Consider the following 19,428-nt stretch of genomic DNA (forward strand, 5'->3'; position numbering starts at 1 on the left):
TGATCCTGGCAAATTCCTTGACATTTGATGTGTATTTGGACAGGTTAAAATATGATCTCATGCACAATGTAGCATTTTAGGCAGGTTGCTGACATTGGGATTAAACCTGTTTAGTCTTAAAACACAATAAGTCTAAAAGTAGGCTTTCACTTTGATGAAAAAAAAACATGCTCTAAATATCAGAATGAACTAAGAATGAACTTTGAATCTGAACTTTTAAGCCAATGTGGGTGAGAAGCTATTAAAATGCTAAAAAAAAAAAAGAAATGAAGATCTACAATGCCATGACAACCGGGTGAGACTTTTTTGCAATCAACCCACATCTCTTTGACTGTTATTAGACTAGTAACACTAAGAAAATCTTGTTTAAAACAATTCCAGTGCAAACATACATAGCTTAGAGATTTATCTCCAAGCAACAGATAAATGTGAATCTTGATATTTCTTTTTGCCTCTAACAGTGACACTAACAGACCCTCAAGGTCAACTGGCACCATTTTTACCGTAAGTCGTTTTTACTATCAGAGAGAACAATGGACATTAAAACATTTTTCTTTAATCTAATTCCTGACATACATGTTAATGTTCTACTTATCTGTTTATGTTTTTGACCAAGTGTACCATTAAGGGAAATAAAAAAAAAACCTTTTGTGTTTAAGCTTTCAAGACGAACCTGTGTCCTTGGATTAAATTAATATATGCTCATGCAGCATACAGATAGGATGCAACTCCTATGATAAAACACAATTATACAGACCCATTATCATGTGGTCCAAGCATGTTTGATCTACACATGGACCAATGACCTTAACATTAATTTCATAAGGTCATGTGATCCTGACCCTTCACGGAATGACTATTGTCACTGTAGATTGCAGCCCTATTGATTTGCTGTGCTTTAAAGCTATCTGATATTGAGATCCACAGACTGTTGATTTAGCGCTGTGTTTGTGTTGAATAATTAAATGAAGCCAATAGGTTTGTTGATATCTGTGCATTTTCATCCCACAAATGACTCCAAGAGATACCTTCAGAATCTGTCACAAGGACCAAAGCATAATAAATGAACACAGATCTGACACCTACGAAAATCAATAGCCTGTCAAAGAGATTTGGGCAAATAGCAACTACCCCCAAACACACAGCTATTTTTGATTTATTGTGTGAATTGATTTACAAAGGGGTCACCCTTTTTCAGAGGTGACATTGGACTCTTCGACCTAAAAACCTCTTTGTTTGTTTTCATGTGTTTATTTGTTTACATAAGGCACTGTTGTTCATTCTTTGTATTGATTTTAGAACAGCTAGAAAGTGTTACCTTCTCAAGAGTGCCTTAACCTCTTAAATCTTGCAGGCCCCACTGCTGGGTCGATCTCACAAATGCATCTTGTCTGGCCAAATGTTGTTTAAACCTGCAGAACTTCATTTTAAATTCTAGTAGAGGTCCTAAAGTTTCCAAAAGTACTAAATATGTCACGCTGACTTTTAGGAAATTGCATATACAAAGATACAAAAAAACGCCTTAAAGGATAGGTTCACAATTTCAACAGTCATTTTGTGCAAGAATGCATTTACAAGTTATTCTGAAGCTTATATGAGGCTTCAGCAGTCTGATTTAATCATATCAAGTGGATAGCTGCCACATTTACAGTCTTTTTAGAATCAAATCTCTTTGTGTTTCCTCAGACAGTCTTTCCCTGTTGAGCTGCAGTGGAAGTATAGTAACAAAAAGAGGGACTTTGGCACTAAAAAGACTGTTAACATTGAAAGATAGCCTATCTACTTGATTTGATTCATTTGGACGACTGAAGCTTCATATCAGCTTCAGATAAACTTTTGAATACATTTTTGCACAGAAGGAGGGATATGGATTTTGGCCCCCATCTCTTACATTGTACAGTAAATGCATTACGAAGGGATCTTCTAATCGCCAGTATGAACAGGAGGAATGATTATGGCAAGAAAAAACTATTTCAGTGGTCATCAGGGCACTTGACTATTATTTTAAGACAGACTTGAGCAATTTTGAGCCTGTCCTTAAACTCAATTTGATGTAACGCTGAAACCATTAATAGCCGTCACAGGCTCGTTAATACATTTTTATTAGGCTTGTTTGTATAAAACGTTCTTTCACAGAGCTATCTTGAGATGTAGCCTAGTTAAAAACCTATGTGGTCACACGTACCGTTGTGATACTCTGATACAACGTGAATTTATTTTGCAGTCGCTTCAAAAATAACACACAGGTGGGCGCGATTACAGTCACGTGACGCCGAGGTGGCGGTAATTGGTGCTGTCTGTGACACCGCCTCTGTGTTTACAATCGTTACGTTGCTTAAACCAAACTTTGACACATTAACTGGAGTTTAAAATAGTGCCAAAGATGCATTTGCACGGTGGAGTTTCCTTCTTTTACAAACAACCGTGGAAAACATTCGAGGTAAGTAAGTTGTTTTCAAGAAAAGAGTTAACGTCGGTGGTTTCTGAACAACAAATTTGACGCCATGGTTAGCTAGCTTACATGCAATGTAAATTACTTTAAATAAAAAAAAACATATCTTAAATCGAAACATAGGCTAGTAGCACAGGTGTTAATATGAAACTCCCATTTAAGACTTTTGGTCCTCCCTCTCCACCCAAGAGACCAAATAGCCTGTGAATGATATTACTGTGATATCAGTTGATGGCCTATTCTGGATGTGGATGGACTTTACATCATCCTCCACGCCTTAAGAGACCTAATATTGATGCTTGAATGAGGCAGCAGATCACTTTAATAGAGCTGACTTATCTGACTTGACTTTTCAGATATATTTATATGCTGTGGTATTTGTAAAGTGCTCTGAAAGGTATGATATAGGCTGTTGTAGTAAGGGTTTGTGCAGTTAAGTTATTCTCGCAACCTTACTGGTAGTAGTGGTCACTGATAGAGCGCCGGTGAGCAGGCGAGGCACTGGTCTCGGTTTGTATTTGTCAGTGTGTGGCTTGTGAAGTTTCTTCGGCCTGTAGGTGGGGCTCTGATGCAGTGTTTCAAAGCCAGGGATCCCTCTGGAAGTGAGAGCAGAGAGGGAGGGAGGGAGGGAAAGAGAGTGAGAGAAGGAGGGAAAAAGGGAGATGAGGCTGCAGCAGATGCCTCCCAAAAAGACCCCCCAAGCGCATACTGCCTCCGAGTTTCAGGGATATGGGCTGAACGGTCAGAGGGCGCATGCTCCTGCTCTTTACCAGTAAATTAGGATTTAAAAAAAAAAAAAAAAGTTGTTTTCATTGAGCCTAAAGCCAAATCCTCAAAATCCTCCATTCTGTCATTGACTTTGCAATAGCCTACAAGACAACAGGGCTCATTTTTATCTCATCATTTAGAAGTTAATGAAACTTCAACACTGACTACATATTCTGCGCAATATTTAGTATAATATCAGTTTGTTTTGAATTGTCTCTCTGTGATCATAAGGAGTGATCTTAATAGACGGTTTTATGGAAAGGGCATTATTCCTGCACCCCCACACCATACCATACCATCCATAACACATACAGCTTATTTCGTTAAATACATGATTACATAATTAGGCTTTTAGAGTATTAATTGCATAAAATGTATGGGGGGAGGATGCACTCCTGAAGCATGTTAAAAGATCATCAAAGAACAAAAATGCAGATTCTAATCACCTACAACTGTGCAAGTGTCGTAATTATGTTGCTGTGTTGCCTAATCTCTATCTTTAAACGATCCTCCTCCGATTAGATATTCAAATCCGATGATCTGATCATTTCACCCCGGCATTGTAGCGTATTTGTGTAAATTCCCCTTTGGCATTGCCAAATCCCATTCTCAACGGGATGAATGCATTAGGCTACATAAACCTTCGCCTGGCTGCGGGAGCCATACCTCACTGAATAAACCTCCTATTTTAACAAATCATGAGCTCTATTTAATCTCACACCCTCTGGCCTATTCTTGTGTTCTTAGGTGAGAAATAACCGTCAAAGAGTGGAACTGTTTAACATGAAAATCAGCCTCTTAAATACTTGTTTAAAAGTAGTCTGCGCGGTTATTGTTTTTTTTAAAGATGCTGACGCTAAAAAATGAACTGCAGAGACACTAGTGGACTTGTCTCACTTAAACTGGCACACAGTCGCTGTCTTTAAAATAAATTAGATCATAAACATGATTATGGTAATAAATGGCTTGTTGTAATGGACAGTGTAGTGCCCATTAATACGCACTAAGCTGCTTTAGGGTAGTTGCCAGGGACTTAAAAATGTAACCCCCTCCCCCTCTTTCCCGAGACCGAAGATATTGGTCAGTACAGGATCTCTGGTCGAAAAACAAAAAAACGTCGCCTTTTGCAGCGGATGAAGTATCTCCTCAGCGCCTGCCGAGCCCCTTCAAGATCCGCTGCGAAGCTGCAAACTCCGAGGCAGCGCACCTCTCCCTCTCTCGGTCCCTCCCGCACTCCCCTCCTCTATCTCTCTCTCCCTCTCTCTCTCTCTCTCTCTCTCTCTTTCGCACTCCGCTGCAGCACCCCCAGCACCTCAGTTAAGCAGGAGCACCGCACTGAGTCACATCTATACACACACGCTCACTACACGCACACACACATACACGCACACACACGCACACAAGCACAGCCTCCTGCGGTATCCCATACGGCGCAGCGGCTTTTCCAACGGCATACCAAGTGCTTCCTCGCCGGGGGATGGGAGTTGCAGCTCCCGCGTCTCAGAGCGCTCAGAGCGGCGTAGTAGGGTCCTGCTGATCGGGGGATGCTGCTGGAAGTCCGCTGCTATTTCTTTTTCCCGTGCAGGAACACGCCTTCTAACTACACCTCTACCGGGGATTTAAAGTGGACAAGCCGTGTGACCAGGATATAACATTTATTCTAAGCGTTTCTCAATTTTTTGGGGGGGAGTAAAAAGGAGTTGGGGATTGCTTTGGACGTGCCTCTTATCCGCAGTGTCGATGCGGCTGCGGCTTGTGAAGTGATATCTGCATAGATTACAGGTAAGGAAAGAGGCTTGTCACGGTGTTAGTGTCTACAGCCAGGACTGTTTTTTTTGTGGGGGGGATGCTTTGCTGTCATTATAGCTAGGTTTTGGGTGTGAGGTGTCCACTGCACCAGCCAGGTGACGGGAGGCGTGTTGCACCTGTTCTAGCTGCGCCATGCCCGCTCTGCGCACTCCGGCGGTCGGGCGGGTTTCAATCCGAAGCCGTCCATTTGGATCGTATAAGTAACCCCCGGGGAGAATTGCAGAAAATCATAATGACCTGATATTTCTCTCAACTTGGGACTTTTTTATATTGACTGGATTCCCTCCGTTTGGCGCTTCATAGCATCCATGCCCTTCATCCACTGTGAGCCCAGAGAGCTGCATGTCCAAAATCGTGCTTGGTGCCTCTTGCAGCGTTAAACTCTGAAGGTTAAAAACTGAAAGATTTGTCGGGGATTCCGCGTCGGATTTACGCAGTGCCTTCAGGGATAAACCCAGCGCGTAGGACTAGCATTTAGTGGCGTGTAGACTTCTGGACAGCTATTGGGATTTCAGTCATGGCTCGGCTTTATATGAAATCGTGAAAATGGACAAAACGATCTGTTATCCTACAACTCATAGGAAGCGAACTGTTCAGGATGATAAGCGACTGTAACTCTGTGACTTATGATAAACGCGGCGTGGCTCTTAAAAAGTTCTTTAATCCACGCTGTTTTGCGCATCTTCAGAGATCCACATTGGAATTATTTCATGTAGCCTGAAACTATTCAAGCGTGGCGCTATGAAGAACCTTTCTAAACAAATTCTTTATACTATCGAGATTTCTCAGTTGCACAATCCCGAGTAATTTTCTCGCATTTCTGCCCTTAAACAAACAGTATTTGACTATATTCTTTTAGATCAATAAATGTAGCCGCACAGTTATCATTCGGTGTCTACTGTCTTTAGTAAATCGTGGAAAATGCGTGATGCAAAATTACCCCTCAACTGGCACATTTCTTTCCGTGTGGCTTCCAGGATCGCTGGGATACGCCAGTCCCCCCTCTCAGAGCTTTTGAACTTGACCGATGTGGCTCAGACAGAGCGCCTCAGCAAGGGTTTGACTTTAGGGATACTCAGGTTAACAGAAAACATTGTAATAGCTCTTCAGGGACTTACTATCTGTGATGCGCAGCAGAGTTTATTGTGGCTTTTAATGGAATTTTATCACATATGTTTTATTCATATTACTATATGATTATTTAAGGGTCTCATGCGTGGTAGGTTAAATAACTTTTTTGACAGTATTGAAGATTATTTAAAGTATTACTGTTTTGATGTTGTAGTAAAGAGGACAAGAGAGACATTTTTTGCCAATGTGCCCAAACACGTCCTTCCCGGAATTGTATGTGTATATTAGGCAAGAAGCAAAGTGTGAGTTCCTGTAAATGTTCAGAATATTGAGTCACTGCCGAATTGCAGTAAAACAAAGTTGATGACTTTCATTTACCGAGATAGGCGTAGATGTATAGACACATGGATCACCTTCCTCTTGATTGCTCCAGCCGCGGTCCGTGTGTTGGGAGTCTCACAAGTGCAAAGATACTTGGCCGCTTATTCTGAATGAGTAATATCTTCCGAACACTGTGTGTTTATGACGGTGTTATGGTCAACACCGTCTTAAAATGAGTTGAGTTTATCCTGTACAGGGTATCTTACTTTGTTATCAACACATTGGATTTTGTACGCGAGGTTAATCATCCCCTTTGTCTTAACACAGCTGTGGGTCATTTCCTGGCATCAGTGACATCTGTACTTTATATGGGAGGGTTTGTTTGAGCTTGAGCTGATTTCTATACATTGAAGCAGTGAGTGTAACAGTGCAGGCTCTGTCTCAACTGTATTGTGTGATGTAGGTCCTTGACTCCAAACGCAGCTTTACACTTTGTCCCCCATGTCTCTCTCTCCTGCTCCATCGCTCCCTCCTTCCTCACCTCCCTTCCTCCCATCCTCTCTTGCACCTCATGCACAGAAAGCAGCTGCTCCAGCCTATGCAAAATGCAGAGCCCTAGTACAGCAGTCACACTGAGTACTCTGAGCCCCTCTCCCGGTTTATCCCCTCCCTCTATCCACCTGCACTCCAGCCTCAATGCATCAATTCATTGTCAACTCCTCCAAATCCTATTTGATGTAACACTGTACTTAATCTATACCATTGCATTATTGTTGTTACACAGATATTAATTACACTCAGTGAGTTGTGTTTTCTGTAATGATCCCAACAATAGGATTGGATATTTGTGCTTAGTGCACACTCAACAGAGCGTGGCAGAAGGGACGGGGCTATATATTAGAAAAACCATGAGGGGCAGTGTGGCTTCACAGGCTGGTGCAGTGGATAGATTGTTCCCTTAGGCTTTCATTTATCAATGTGTCATAGTAACATTAACATAAACATTACTGTTTATTGGGTAATAATCAAAAGATACATACATTAAATATTTATTTGAATTTTTTTTTGATAGCATTTGCACATGCTCAGATGTGCTCTGGGCAGTGTGGAAAAAACACTTATTTGATGTCATGCTTTTTTGCATTTAGAGAGTCTGATTTGGCACTAAAGTCATTGTGATGGTTCTTTAATGGACAGCTGTAAACAAACTGATTAAGCATTCGATACTGCTGTTTGATAGGTAACCTATTGATGTGGTTGCTGGTTAACTGTGAGTATCCTGTGATGGAGAGGAGCTCACCTACAGGGAAAACTGTCTTTACTGGAAGCTCTTCAGCTTGCTGCAGGCTGGCAGGTTACAGTAGCTTGACTGTGTACATTTGTGTGTGAGTGTGTCTGTTTTTCAATGTTTATGTACATTTTGACTCATTTCTGAATGTTCTGATTTGTCTTCTTGTCCTCTTAGAGGATGTGTATGTCCTCTCCTCTTGTGTGTGTGTTTGTGTGTACTGCTGTTGTCAAGGTCTCGAGGGGAAAAACATTAAGTCCCTGGGCTGTTTGATAATCCTATCTCATCTGTGTCTTGCCTCCTTGTCCTTTCACCAAATTCCAGCTCAGTCCTAAACTCTTAAAGGCTGTAAGAGCACTTGGCACTACTCATTCTCCCTCCCTCCTCCCACACGATTCTCCCTTTCTTTCCCTCCCTCTCTCCTCCCAGTGTGCTGTCCATCAAGACCTGCCTATAGGAATTGGAACAGCAGCCTTTATCGGCGTGTAAGCACCTCACATTGACATACTACCCCCTGTCTGTCGGCCAATGTTACGGCTACAAGGCTGGAGTTTGGACCCAGAGAGCGTGGCCTTGTCAATATTATGGCTTGCTAATGGATAAACTCTCACTCCAACCTTGGCAGTAAAGACATTCATTAAATTTTGGGGGAGGTTCACTTACAAGAATAAGCTCCATAGAAAATCTTTGCAATGTGTTCTTGTCAAGGGGGAAATTGTCAATGAATATGAATGGGGAATCTGAGAAAGATTCTCCATAGTGATATAAATGCCTGGTAGCAGTGCAGGCAAGAGTCAGCGGAAGTGTGTTTGTGTGTCTGTGTGTGGGTGTGAATGATGCATCTGTGACTGGCCTGGCGAGGCCTTATATGAATACTCTGGTCACAGAGACGTATCGTCATGTCAGACTGAATGATGAGTCTGTGGATTGGTCCTGAATGGAGCTCTCTGTTTGTTCCCATTCTGTTTCTGTTGCTCTGTTTCCTACTTGATGTCTCTCTTTCTCTCTCACTCTCTAACTCACACACACACACACACACACTTACACCCCTCTGGGCTGTGACAGGACTACCAGACACAGGCTAGTGTCCAATTAGACCCCCTCCTTTCCCTGCCACCAAACACTACATAGGAGATGGCAAATTGCATTTCCGTGTCACCAACTGTTCTTCCCACTATAATCTACCTCTCATATTTTTAGAAAAGTCAGACACATGATTCTTTAACAATGGCTGCAGGGCTAATATAAAATTTGATATATACTTTTTGGGGGTGCTACTCTCTTTTTCAATTTATATATGTATATATATATATAATATTTTATTTATTAAGCTGCCACAATTAAATACAGAGCAGTTGGTTTGTCTGGAAAGTGGTAACGGTTTTTGGTTTATGATGAAACAGTAGAATATCTGGGGTTAAGTCTTGGATTATAGTTATTTAATTATAGTTGTCTTGGCCCCTTTTACTTGCTATATAAATGTTATCTTGTCTGTATGGACTTGACCTTAGTGTGCAAGGAAAGATTCAAAGTCTATTATGTTTTAGTTGACACTTCATTAAAAAGATAGTATCACTGACTGACGGTTTTGATCTAAATTCCAATTTGGGGGGCAGGATTCTATGCTACATTAAGAGAGTAATTGCTTACAAGTATGTAATTAACCCGTTGGTAATGCACCACAGAGCTGCATATTGATGTTTGCCACAGCAATGACAGCAGATATCTGAAGTGAGGATCTCCAAACAATAGGCGTTGTAAATTCTTTGGGGAGAAATCAATATGCGTCACAGCGTCCAATTTAATGAGAACCTTTGTTCTCCTCGGAATAGTTTACTCAGCATGTGTGTATGATGGACGCCTACAGAGACGATGCATATAAATGTATACAGTACCAATCAAATATAGTCTATATATGTGTGTGTGTGTGTGTGTGTGTGCACCTGCTGTTAAGAACTTCTTTTTTCATCTTGGCAGCCAGAGTCTTATTAAGCTGTCACGTGCCATTATAATGGGGACCAATACATGTACATGCTACTATATCACAGTCACACCACTTTTATTTTCTCCCTCCAGCATTCTCTCATGCTTCCTTTCATCTTTTTCTCAATCCTTCCCTCTCTCTCTGACTGTTTCTGCCTCCAGCTCTCTCCTCCCATATCTTTCTGCCTCACTCTAAGCTGCCAAGCACATAACTTTATCTTTGTGTGTTTGTGTGTGGGGTTTGGCAAAAAAAAAAAAAAAAATCCCGACTGTTGTGACATTGGAATGACCTATGAGGCAGGATATAAAGTGAGAAGGAGACATGGGATGTTGCTGTTTAGATGGGAATCAGGGAGACGTGGAAAGGCACCAACATATCAGTGCGTTTGCCAGACTGCTTCTTTTGATAAGACCATATTAAGCGTTTCTCCCAGGTCTCTATGATTCATATGGAGCCGTGAGTCTGATATATAAACAGCTCTCTTTGATGCAGCGGCAGATGACACGCTGTGGCATATTGGCTCTTATGTTTGTGTGTGCCAAGCCGAGCATGACAAGCAGTAAATTAGTTTTGTTTCAGATGCATGAAATGATGAGAAAATTGCAGACTGTCTCAGGGCATTTTTTTCCCCTCTTGCTCTCTCTCATTTGCTCCTGTGCCGACGCCTCAAGTCCACGCAAGGATTAGGCCCCTAATTCTGTTTTCATCCCGCCTGTCGCAAAGAGGCATGGCCACGCATGCTTAAGTATGCATGCATGCATGCACACATGTTTTATTAATCTATATCAGACAATACCTTAAAGCTTTCAATATTTATCATGTAACCTACAACCAACATATAATGTTTTTTTATGTCCTGTAATTCTTTTAAGACAAACTGCTCTTTTATCCTTTGGGATTTTTTTCTCATCACTCTATACTTTCAACAGTAAGGGACTCTTTTAGTAAGGCTGGAGAAACAAACTATGTTTTCATAGAAAGAAATTCCAATGCCTTATAAAGTATTATAGTACAATGTTGCATCCACAGATCAACCTCATGAGCATTAGGAGTTTCAGCACTGTCAACATCTAGCAGTAAAGGTTAATGATAACACACATTGTTGACAGAAGCATGTACGCTCTTGATACTCCTCCCAGCTGTGTTTTAACTTCATTGGTTGTCGGAGCTCTGGAGTGACATTGCTGAGCACTGTACTTCTGAAAAGTTGAACTTGTTTCAACTTGAAAAGAGGATCAGCGCTTACGGCGCTCGGTGCAAAAGGAGGTCAGTGACTTCTTTTGGGTTGTGAGCACTCAAAGCACCACCTCTCCATAGGGGTAAGAAGAAGCAACTTCAGCATTATTTTAGAGGTTTGGGTGGAGATTCAAGTTTTTCTGCTGGAAAAAAAAAATTGAAGCTGGACATTGATGATGATGATGGTGTTATCTTATATTCTAAATGTACAGTAAATGATTCCTCTGTAGCCACAGCAGGATGTTGCTAATACTAAAATTGCTATGCCAAATAACTATATTGTAGCTTATTGAAATCAGTTTGTTCTCACTGAAGTGTAGTTCTGCTATGATTGACGGGTGTTTTCCGACCTCTGTAGGAACAGACTTATTGAGCATCATTGATTACTATATTTTTACAGTATAATTTTGTTTCATAGCAGGAGGGATCTTCTACTCGATGACCAGAGGATTTAAACTTAATGATATGTCTGACCACTCTTTTCCACCCACACATACCCTCCACTCCTCTCTCTCTCTTGTCCTCTCTTTCACTTCCTGTCTACTCCAAGTGTCAATGGTGTCAGGGGGCATCAGTATGCAGTGTTACCACAGTAATTGTGAAACAGCGGGCTCAGGCAAGACCCCTGCTGTGTTGTAGTCAGACAGCATAGGGGTAGGGGGAGAATCTGCTTTACAGTAATACCCTCCTCACACCACCCCACCTTCTCCTCCTGTCTCCCGCCTCCCCTCAGGATATATCATAGTCTAGCAGCATAATATTGGGGATGTTACAGAGAGGTTTAACGAGGCTTACACTGGGTTTTCATGTTATTCTTTTCTCTGTCTGCTTCTCCCTTTTGAGTTTGGGATTTTGTCTTTCTTGAGTATTTTTTTTTTCTTCTGTTGATGGGATTTGGAATTGCTTGTGGGTGTGCGAATGCAGTGATTGACTCTTAGCCAGAGCCCAACTCTCGCCAAGTGCTGGGGAGAAATTTGTTGCTCTCCTGGAATAAAACGTGTTGCATTTGTTATTCCGGTTAAGACTCAGACTATCATCATTGACAGGTATTGATTTTTGATTGCTGTGATTAAACTTTCCAGGGAAGGGGTGACTGCGCCAGAACAGTAAAGTTTTAGTTGTCTATGCCAGCAAACCTCTTTTTCCTTTCTCCAAACTGGTGAATCATCAACCCGGTTATTCTACAGGGCTTGCTTGCTCACACATGATATCATCCTTCAACTCTGACACATATGTTTGATTGTGTCATCCTTTCCCACCCTCTCCCATGTTGTGAAGATTGTTAGGATTGAGAATGATTTGAACACTAAGCCGAAAGCTTACTACATACTGCCTTCTCACACTCGGATCTCTGTATGGCTCAGTGCGGAGCGGACCTATTAAATCTTTCCACTATAGTGACACGCACAATCCTTACCTGCCACCCACGCAGCTAACTGTGTTCCTATGGCAACGTGATTTGTCAACTGAGAACCCCTCCACAAAAATTGTCCTTACTGCTTTGCTTGAAAAAATAGCAGGAGGCACTAAAGAGACGTGATGGGTTGATACTGTGATGGACTTCTGACCTTTCATATGACAGTAACTGGGCTCAGAAGATTCAATATTTACATTTTTATCTGCAGTGGGAGAAAGGCAGCGATACTTGTTGACATTCTCAGCACTGATTACCATGAATGTTAGTATGGGTTGAAGTGCCTGGATTTCAAAAAGGTCTACTACACTGTGAGTCTTCTTTTCTTTGAAAACAGTGACAGTTGGAGTGTTTGTAGTTTGATGCTTATTTGGTGCTCATATTACCTTGAATAACAGTCTTTTCATCAAAGGGATTTCCCATTTTGTTGCAAATTTCGGGCACAAAGCACCACTGGACTGCAAGTAATGATTATTTTCATCATTGATCAATCTGTCAGTTGTATTTTGAATATTCCTTTAGTCCATAAAAATTTGAAAATAGTGAAGAAAATCAATCACAAGGGGATGTCTTTTGCATGTTTTCTTGTCCAACCTACAGTCCAGAACCCAGAGATGATCAAATTTTCAATGATGCGTAATAGAAAAGCAGCAAATACTCACATTTGAGAAGCTGAAACTAGTGAAATGTTTTTTTCTTGATAAATAACTCAGGGGATTATTCAGTTGTTAAATTGTTAATAGTTGACTATCAATTTCAGCATTTATGCACCCTATCATTAGGAAAGACAGCAGAGGATGGAGCTGACACATTAAGTTTTCCAAATAAACAACAATACAACAACATGATGTCCACTATCTATAAGGACAGAGTTTTTGGCTGTTCGGTACTGAGCACACCTCTCCCTCTCCCAGCTCCACACACATAGCAGTGGGAGTTTCTGTAGACACCAGCACAACTTCAATCCCCAGGTGATAGACTGGAAGAGGAAAGGTGAGCCACTTTGTTGTATTGCATCAAGCATCCTCCCTCAGACTTTTTTTTTTTGTCTCTGTTAGCTCACAAAAAGGCCATCCTCTCTTTCTCTCTCTTGAGTCTACAAATGTAACTGTGGAAAAAGCACAAGTTCTGAGAGAGGTTTTCATCCCTCCCACCGCCCTCCCCTTTCTTTGTGTCCATCCGTTCTGCATTGTCATGGTAGTTCTTCCAGCTGAGCTTTGATTGGGTTGTTCTAGGCCCACCGGCAAATCTGGCAACTAGATAGTTATGCGGGGTGAGTGTGTGTGTGTGTGTCTGTCCATGTTAAGTGGACGTGTGTATGTGTTTTGTAAGAGGTTTTTCCCCATGTCTCCGGGAAAAGCAATGCGATGAGGTAAAGCTTGCAGAAAATCAAAGTATAAAAACGTCCATGACCGACTGTGGAGAGACGAAAGCAGGGGAGGAGGAGAGGGAGGAATAGAGAGGAGGGGTAAGACGCTGGATAACAATTTGCATCCTCTCACTTGCTTCTGTGAAGGGCGGCTGGCTAGAAAGCTTGTCTGATGTGTTTATGCCATAGGGTTTGAGGGATGGAGTTATAGGCAGGGAGAAAGTTTGAGGGGAGACAAACAGTGGGGAGGGGAGGAGGGGTAGTGGAAAGGCATGTAATGGAGTGTAAACCTGCCTGAACTCAGTTTACCCAACTCTGTTTGTGAAATGGCTTATCCACAAATTTTCAGCTAATGTTAAGGATGTTTTTCTTTAAATTCATAGCGCCAAGGGTAGCTCCAGTTTTGCCTCTGTGATAGGGAGTTGCCTCAGGTCTGTAGGCCAAGTCAGCCTCAGTCATGAAGACTGTTTTCAACCAGTCTTGGCAACCAAACGGCCCAGTTCCCTGTGAGCACAGCTTTTCTGCTCTGTCAAGGACTAGCCCAGTCCTTGCTTAGACGTCAGCGCAGACAACACAAACAGAAAATGTCTTAAAGGGAGAGTCAGAAATCTCAATCCACTGTAGCAAAAACCATAACTTCTACACTTGTTGACAGCTCTCTCTCTCTGTAACAACCAATGGCAGCAGCCACAAAACAAAGCTGCGTCTATACTCTTGGACCTCTTGCAGCAAGTAAGACTCTAGCACAAGTAATTTATGAATACCAGTTATGCCACTTTCCGGTAGCGGACAGTATGATGTTACTATACAAGGCCAAAGGGACCCTGTTGGAGTGGGGATTTTGTGTCTGTGATGCTGTATGCTGCCAGTGGCTTGTAATCTCTGTGTGCATGTGTGTAAGCGATAGAAAGTGTGAATGAGTCTGTAGCTTCTTCCAGAATGATGACTGGAGTGGATTTATGAGTCTGTGAATCATTCAATCATGGCCCTCATCCCACTAGACCTCTCTTCCCTCCTCCTCTCAGATGCCTCTTCGGGCCTCAGGACATCACAGGCCAAGTATGACGTTGACATTAGGCTTGTGGTGGAGGTTTATGGCTGAATAGACACATGTACACACACACACACTTATTCAGTTTCCAAAAAATGTAATTGACTCAAATGGTACATATTGTTAAAATGGTTTTGTGTTTAGGGTGCACTTGAATATGCAACAAAAGCACCTTGAAAGTCACACAATATTAATGTTAAGTATGCTAACCAAATATATGATTATTAGGGATTCAGTCTTAATGCTGCATTTATGATTTCTTGACATGCCTTTGCTTCAAAGACCTTTTTTTTAATCTCATATATGGACTAATCCACTTTCTAGTTATAATCTCAGCAGCTGGTTGACATGTAGTTTATGAGCACTACACATTTTTCAGATTGTATTTTGTATTTATATACTGCTGAGATATTTTCATCATATATGCTGCAGTTCAGGGACATCACCTCCACTTGACCTGCCACTTTACACAGCATTTAACTATTTCAACTCTCACCCTTCCCTTTGCAGTCAACCACAACAAGATGTGTCGGAGAAATATATAGGTGCATTTATAGGCTGTGCAAGTGTGCGCCCATAGCAACATCCCCTTCATCCCCATTGTGTAGGCTGCAGAATGAATATGAGTGTATTTATGTGTATTTAGTTTAAATTCACCTTTATGTCCAGGAGTTTGTCATGCATCTGCTGCATCAATGACTCCCATGGTGCATCATTGCACTCATCAATTAAATATTAACTTTGTCAACATTTTCATAACAAGCCCAAAGGAGACACTGCTCTGTAATTATTGACAATTATTGGCAATTACTGGAAATTACTACCTATTATGGCATCATGCCAATATTAGTTTTTGTAGTTTAGATGCACACTTTTCTCATTAGGCAGTGGAAGAATGACACAAAAGGGGAGAAATGTTTTTGCATGTGTGTGCACATTAGATACGTGTTTAGAGATCATTGGAATGGGGTGTTAACATGTTTGGTTTGTGGAGCAGCCTAAATATCACATAATTTAATCACCATCATTTCTCATGGTAATGATATCAGTGTTATTTCACTTGCTCAGCACTACATGAAAGCTTGACTTTCTCTTTATTTTAACCTTTTAGGGAAATGACACATACACTTTTACTCATGTGTCGTGCCAGCTGTTTCTTCTTTCTCTCTGTCTTTGCTCTTTCACTGGCAGTAGTTATAATATAGCGCCATTTGCTGAATGTGTTTAAAAATGGGATATCTCAGCGGCTGGAAGGGCACTTTTGACATATTCTGTCAAAGTGCTCATTTTTCAGTTTCCCAAGACCATTACCACAGGGCTGCAAGTCTCTGCAGGTGTAGACAGTCTGTCTTCACTAGTATGTCCCACATTCTCCATCTATCCCACATGGTCTATACTTAGGTAATTTAAACTGGATGGGCATGTGAACAGGATGACAAAGTATGACGTACTTTTTTCAAAAAGGGAGAGTTATAGAAGTAAGGTCATATTTTTCTTTCTAATTGAGGCAACCGCAAAGTTAAGAGAAAGTCAGAGACACATGAGAGATGAGACACATGCTTGTGTTGCATACATATGTGCATCAACGTCCCTGCTAGACTGTTATCACTCTGACTGAATTATAAGTATCTGCATCTAGTGACTGTAAATTCAGTATCATGGACAACTGGACCATTGGTTAACCTCAATATGACTTTAGGTTAGAAGAATAATTTATCATGTCTTGATAAAGAATTAAAGTTTCTCCCTGATTTTTAAAGTTGTTTTGTTTTTGTTCTATGGATTAGAAGAACACTTACTAAATTTAGTTGGCATGTAATGTGATTTACAGAAACAAAGGCAATAACAAATTTAAAAAGGAGCTACAGGTCAGTCAACTGACCTCATTCCAGATGTGCAGAGTAAACCAGGAGCTGAGATCTTTAAGACTCTTCCTCATCACCGCTATGGATTATAAGGGAAAGCTGTAATCCATGAGCTTCTAGCAAACCAAATCAACCACTGCACTGATGAGGCTCACAGATGTGATGGTACTGCGGTGTGTGTGTGTGTGTGAGAGAGTGTATGTGTGTGTGTGTGTGTGTGTGTAATAGGAATAGGATGGATTATTATTACTGTTTTTGTCCAATAGTTTATTCTCTGTCCTTTGTAGTGGGCTCAGCTCAGCACAACACACACGCACACATTTGGTAACCCACATAAACACACGCACAACTCCACATACCGAGTGTACCCTCACACCTCAGTGTGTATATCATAGACACATTTTATTAAAAAAAAAACAGTGTAGAAACAGTGAGTGGTTGTAGAAAAACACAACAAATCCCTCTAAATTATCAAGCTTTTATGTCTAAGAAGTTAATCTCAGAGGTCAAGTCAGCAATAGTAAGAGAGGAAGACAGGGGAGTCAGACAGGTTACTAAAAGGCGGATTTGGAGGGAGACAGAGACAAACATGGGTAGATTTGAAAAATTAATGAAAAGAAACAGTGAACATTTCTGTGTGGTCAATAGCCGGTAATGACTAGCTCCATTTGTAATGATCACCATCTGAACTGGGGCAGGTCTGATCCTGTTTACAGCAACTCAGCCAGAAAACCTGATTTAGCCGATGGGTGAGCTCAGAAGCAGTTATTTTAGCATGTAGGGATTTTTCTTTCTTCCCTGGCGCCACACAAGCTGTAACCAGTTGGAAGTAAACAACATTCAGACAGCGTTATCAATGTCTTGATCATTGAGAGCTAATGATAAAGTATTACCCGATGTTAATGACAGTGAAGGCAATTTGGCAACGCTGAGCATGACTTAATACAATGATTGATTCACATTTGAAGGGATGGAATTATGTTGAATCTTTAAACAGGGATTGCTTTCAGAATACGCCAAGTAAATACTAAGTTGTCCTGCTGCCTACAACTGTCCTGCAGTAATGTGACAGTAATTGTGACGCTGTGGGCTATATGACAGTTCTGTTGGCTCCTTTGTTCTGTCTTTGTGACCAAATTTTAATAGAAGCCATATACATTTGTTTTTCATATTTCTATTCCCATTATGTTAATGGTTTAGATCTGAGGGTATTCAAATGTTATGGTGACAATTTACATGTGTTTTTTCTCAGGTAGCACTGGTCTCTGGGCTTGTCTCAACCTGGATTACATTCTGCGCCCTTCCCTTAGGCTCTGAGCTTGAGTGTGAGCACTTGTGTGTGTGTGTGTGGGGGAGGACTGAGTGTCTGTCAGTATGTTTGCATGTCCTGCTGTAGGACTTTCTCACAGCAGACATTTTGGCATGTTATAACATGAAATGTAGGGGTAATTAATGACATCAGTAAAGGCAGCATTACATTTAGGTGTAACTCTGACTCTCACTTTGTGTTGTATCACATTTCCTCTCCTCACCCTCAAAGCTCTCTCCCCTTTGATTGTGGATAAATGGTTAACCCAGGCATGTCCTAATACATGCACATTTCTGAGCATGATTAAATGTCCCATTCAGTAGTGAATTTATTTTATTATGACTTTATTTGTGTGAACTGTCACCTCAAACAAGGGAGGATCTAAAGTTAGGTGAAGGACTAAGGCTGAATTTGGACAAAGCTTTACATTGATCATACAACCTTATTTCTCCCCACCTTGCCACTTCTCTCCATCCTTGACCAATAGGCTTTACCAGCTCACACCCCAATTCACATAACCTCCACTGTACAGTCTTACATAAGCTGTTTATTATGATTGGTGGCCTGAAGTGTGCTGTGTGCAAAATGAAGTGTTATAATTTCTGATTTATTACCTGCTTCAGTGGCACTGACATGCTCGGGTTCTGCTGAGTGAGAGAGGGAGTGAAAAGGGGAAAGGGACAGGGAAGAAGGGCTAATGTGAAAGAAGAGCTTTAAGGATGTCACCTTTGCTGGAAATCAAGTCTTATCACAAGTCAACCAGCCTGATCGCACGAAGATTAAAGCCTCAGAGGTCACACTATAGCTGTGTATTTGCATGGATGCATGCTTGGAAGTATTTTGAGTTACATTGGCAGTTATGAGTGTGTGTGACGTTGTGGATGGTTGTTAGTGTTGAGCAAAGGTGTATTTGATCCACTTGTTAATTCAAACTACAACCTGACAGACATGAGATTTCTGTGGCCAACATGAATATTGATTAGTGAGAGTTTTTTTTTTTTGACATAACAAACACATTTGATTAAGTTTCTTAAATTTGGTTCTTAAAGAATTTTGATCTATCTGTGGTAAGCTACAATCGGCATGTTGATGTACCAGTCAAGCTGTAATTCTGATTGACACAAGCACTTGCATAATGATTGTTGAGCAGCACCGCAGAAAAAATCCTGCCCTGAAGGTAACAGACAGCAAAGCCATTTCTGTCTCTTAAACACAAACACACTTGCACACAAACACACAGAGCACACTATCCTAACGTGTCTTGTTTCAGTGTTTCTCATACTGCAGCAAAACATTCAGTCATTCCGGCTTCAAGCAAAGTACGACTCATAATTAATTACTATGTCGAGAGGAAAAAAGAGATACTGGAAACCAGAGATGAGAAAAAAAGGGTGAGGGAGGAGAAGAGAGATGATGAGAGAGAGAGAGGGAGAGGCAGAAATTTAAGTCTCATGAAATAACAGAGGAGCTAAGGGAGAGTTGGAAGGAGAA

General features: G+C 41.2%; 1 protein-coding gene across 4 annotated transcripts in view; it reads left to right on the forward strand.

The window, feature by feature from the left end:
• Window positions 1-2,281: 2,281 nt before the first annotated feature.
• Window positions 2,282-19,428, forward strand: part of plxna4 (plexin A4) — a 241,569-nt gene continuing 224,422 nt past the window's right edge. For 3 of the 4 annotated variants that reach the window (XM_044344049.1, XM_044344051.1, XM_044344052.1), the window contains exon 1: window positions 2,282-2,440. The gene's annotated coding sequence lies outside the window, so the exon portion shown is untranslated. Of the gene's footprint in view, window positions 2,441-4,530; window positions 5,003-19,428 lie in introns of those variants that run through there. The other variant, XM_044344050.1, reaches the window with a different exon arrangement.

Source organism: Thunnus albacares, chromosome 23, assembly GCF_914725855.1.
Source record: "Thunnus albacares chromosome 23, fThuAlb1.1, whole genome shotgun sequence".
NCBI lineage: Eukaryota > Metazoa > Chordata > Actinopteri > Scombriformes > Scombridae > Thunnus > Thunnus albacares.